The sequence below is a fragment of the Schistocerca gregaria genome, chromosome 11, assembly GCF_023897955.1.
Source record: "Schistocerca gregaria isolate iqSchGreg1 chromosome 11, iqSchGreg1.2, whole genome shotgun sequence".
Taxonomy (NCBI): domain Eukaryota; kingdom Metazoa; phylum Arthropoda; class Insecta; order Orthoptera; family Acrididae; genus Schistocerca; species Schistocerca gregaria.
The window spans coordinates 99,674,035-99,678,383 of record NC_064930.1 but is presented as its reverse complement, the minus strand read 5'-3'; the positions used below and the strand labels follow the sequence as shown (position 1 = coordinate 99,678,383).

Here is a 4,349-nt window from a genome sequence, read left to right as displayed (position 1 = left end):
TGTTCGTAATGGTGCACCAGTGGCGGACCAGTTTGTTGTCGCCTGCGTGATCTGGCCAAACCCAACCCACGTCCAGTCAAACCATACGGTCAGCTGAATCGGTTAGGTACCACAACGTCAAACGGATAACAGACCCAAACTGTTTGAAGCAGTTAAGGCAGAACAGGGAATCAGCGATAATAAAGCGGCTACTGCATCGATGATTGCAGTCGTAAAGAGAAATATTAAAAAAGGGAAGGAAGATTTTTCTGTTTAGCAAAAGTGACAAAAAGCAGATTTCAGAGTACCTGACAGCTCAACACAAAAGTTTTATCTTAAGTACAGATAGTGTTGATGATCAGTGTACAAAGTTCAAAACCATCGTACAATATGCATTAGATGAGTATGTGCCAAGCAAGATCGTAAGAAACTTCCTGGAAGATTAAAACTGTGTGCCCGACCGAGACTCGAACTCGGGACCTTTGCCTTTCGAGGGCAAGTGCTCTACCATCTGAGCTACCGAAGCACGACTCTCGCCCGCGAAAGGCAAAGGTCCCGAGTTCGAGTCTCGGTCGGGCACACAGTTTTAATCTGCCAGGAAGTTTCATATCAGCGCACACTCCGCTGAAGAGTGAAAATCTCATTCTGGAAACATCCCCCAGGCTGTGGCTAAGCCATGTCTCCACAGTATCCTTTCTTTCAGGAGTGCTAGTTCTGCAAGGTTCGCAGGAGAGCTTCTGTAAAGTTTGGAAGATAGGAGACGAGGTACTGGCAGAAGTAAAGCTGTGAGTACCGGACGTGAGTCGTGCTTCGGTAGCTCAGATGGTAGAGCACTTGCCCGCGAAAGGCAAAGGTCCCGAGTTCGAGTCTCGGTCGGGCACACAGATTTAATCTGCCAGGAAGTTTCATTTCAGCGCACACTTTCACTCTGCATCTTCCAGAACGAGATTTTCACTCTGCAGCGATCTCATTCTGGAAGATCGTAAGAGATGGAAAAGAGCCAGCATGATACAACAACCGAGTTAGAAAACTGCGCCAGCCGGTGTGGCTAGAGCGGTGCTAGGCGCTGCAGTCTGGAAACGCGCGACCGCTACGGTCGCAGGTTCGAATCCTGCCTCGGGCATGGATGTGTGAGTTGTTCTTAGGTTAGTTAGGTTTAAGTAGTTCTAAGCTCTAGGGGACTGATGACCTCAGACGTTAAGTCCCGTAGTGCTCTGAGCCATTTGAGCCATTTCCAAAACTGCTTCGGAAGCAAAGGGAACTTCATAGCAAACGTAAACATAGCCAAAGACTTGCAGACGAACTAAAATTACACGAAGCGAAATGTGGTGTGAGAAGGACTATCCGAGAGGCGTTCAATGAATTCGAAAGTAAAGTTCTATGTACTGACTTGGCAGAAAATCCTAAGAAATTTTGGTCTTACGTCAAAGTGGTGGGTGGATCAAAACAAAATGTTCAGCCACTCTGTGACCAAAATGGCACTGAAACAGAGGATGACAGACTAAAGGCCGAAATACTAAATGTCTTCTTCCAAAGCTGTTTCACAGAGGAAGACTGCACTGTAGTTCCTTCTCTAGATTGTCGCACAGTTGACAAAATGGTAGATATCGAAATAGACTACAGAGGGATAGAGAAACAGTTAAAATCGCTCAAAAGAGGAAAGGCCTCTGGTCCTGATGGGATACCCGTTCGATTTTACACAGAGTATGCGAAGGAACTTTCCCCCCTTCTTGCAGCGGTGTACCGTAGGTCTCTAGAAGAGCGTAGCGTTCCAAAAGATTGGATAAGGCGCAGGTCATCCCCGTTTTCAAAAAGGGACATCGAACACATGTGCAGAACTATAGACCTATATCCCTAACGTTGATGAGTTGTAGAATTTTGGAACACGTATTATGTTCGAGTATAATGACTTTTTCTGGAGACTAGAAATCTACTCTGTGGGAATCAGCATGGGTTTCGAAAAACATGATCCTGTGAAACCCAGCTCGCGCTATTCGTCCACGAGACTCAGAGGGCCATAGACACGGGTTCACAGGTAGATGCCGTGTTTCTCGACTTCCGCGAGGCGTTTGACACAGTTCCCCACAGTCGTTTAATGAACAAAGTAAGAGCATATGGACTATCAGACCAATTGTGTGATTGGATTAAAGAGTTCCTAGATAACAGAACGCAGCATGTCATTCTCAATGGAGAGAAGTCTTCTGAAGTAAGAGTGGTTTCAGGTGTGCCGCAGGGGAGTGTCGTAGGACCGTTGCTTTTCAGAATATACATAAATGACCTTGTGGATGACATCGGAAGTTCACTGAGGCTTTTTGCGGATGATGCTGTAGTATATCGAGAAGTTGTAACAATGGAAAATTGTACTGAAATGCGGGAGGATCTGCAGCGAATTGACGCATGGTGCAGGGAATGGCAATTGAATCTCAATGTAGACAAGTGTAATGGCTGCGAATACATAGAAAGATAGGTCCCTTATCATTTAGCTACAAAATAGCAGGTCAGCAACTGGAAGCAGTTAATTCCATAAATTATCTGGTAGTAGGCATTAGGAGTGATTTAAAATGGAATGATCATATAAAGTTGATCGTCGGTAAAGCAGATGCCCGACTGAGATTCATTGGAAGAATCCCAAGGAAAAGCAATCCGAAAACAAAGGAAGTAGGTTACAGTACACTTGTTCGCCCACTGCTCGAATATTGCTCAGCAGTGTGGGGTCCATACCAGATAGGGTTGATAGAAGAGATAGAGAAGATCCGACGGAGAGCAGCGCGCTTCGTTACAGGATCGTTTAGTAATCGCGAAAGCGTTATGGAGACAGTGGATAAACTCCAGTGGAAGACTCTGCAAAAGAGACGCTCAGTAGCTCGTTACGGGCTTTTGTTGAAGTTTCAAGAACATACCTTCACCGAGGAGTCAAGCAGTATATTGCTCCCTCCTACGTATATCACGCGAAGAGACCATGAGGATAAAATCAGAGTGATTAGAGCCCACACAGAGGCATACCGACAATCTTCCTTTCCGCGAACAATACAAGACTGGAATAGAAGGGAGAACCGATAGAGGTAGTTAAGGTACTCTGCGCCACACACCATCAGGTGGCTTGCGGAGTATGGATGTAGATGTAGATGTAAATATTGTCGAGCAGCATCAGTATGACAACATGTAACGGATACTGTTCAATAGCAAGTCCACCCTAAAGGGTTCGTCATAAACTCTAAAATTACTCCGTTCTTTACCGCAACAGTACATTTTCCCGCATACCACCCGACTCAGATATGCATTTGCTAAAAGATTCAGACAATGTGAGTATAATCTCAAGGTCGTACCCACTTACAGAGTTATAGTTGCTGATGACTTAATAGTATCTTAGGTATATCGGTGAAAATACATGTTTCAAGTCGATGGTTGCCACGAAACATCGTCCGAAACAGCAACAAATCTTTTATCCAAAAATTATTTTGAACAGTGAGATCAGGATGAAGTGCCTCTTCGAGGGGAGTATATTTATTTATATTTTTCTCATTTGTTCAACGTAATTGTGTGGTCCAGTACGCAAAATTTATTAATCGATTTGTACTTGAAATCTGTCATTGAAAGAGGCTTAAACATACACTTTGATGTTTGACTTTTGAGTTATTCAACTATTTTAGAAAATTATTTCAAAAATGGTTTTACTTTTACGTAACCCACAACTGAGCAGCAAAAATCATTAAACATAATAGACTGACTTACTTCCAAGAATATTACTTGAGAAAGAAAATACAACAGTATTATAATCAGCCTCGGCGTGTTTGTACTTCAAGAGCATGGACTGAAATACTGAAATTATTGTGAACACACACAATACTCGAAGAATACCCCTCTTACCATCATATTCAGGCTATGGTAGTCGATCTTAGCTCTCGGCGTAAGACGAAAAGGAAAATCTTAAAACTAATGATGCTCTCCACTGCAGCTCATTGCTGTTCAAAAAAACAGCTTGTTAAATATTAAAGTGGGCGATCTCTGCGCTTCCGTTATGATTTTGCTTTTTAGATCGACGGGTAATGGCGTCCGTTTAAGCAAGACCGTTAAAATTGTGGAGCTGTAAAAACGTCTTAAGAAAAATTAATTCAATGCAAGGAACATGACACTGTACATCGAAAAAAACTCACATATAAACTATAACGTACTATAGTAACATGGTTAACAGCATAAAAGCTTGCATGACTTTCGTAGTACAACATGTCTGCTTTATGTTACTAGAAACAAGCGAAGAGAGAGAAAGAGAAGAACAATCTAGGAGCTTTCTTCTCCTTTATTAATAGCATAGAAGTTATTACATTGAAAGAGTTTACTCCTTCATGTTGTTGTTGAGGTCTTCAGTCCAG

General features: G+C 42.9%; 1 non-coding gene across 1 annotated transcript; it reads right to left on the bottom strand.

Annotated features, from left to right (window-relative positions):
- Positions 1-431: 431 nt before the first annotated feature.
- Positions 432-506, bottom strand: Trnas-cga (transfer RNA serine (anticodon CGA)). Its single transcript has one exon. It is a non-coding gene; the product is annotated as a tRNA-Ser (tRNA).
- Between the last annotated feature and the right edge of the window lie 3,843 nt (positions 507-4,349).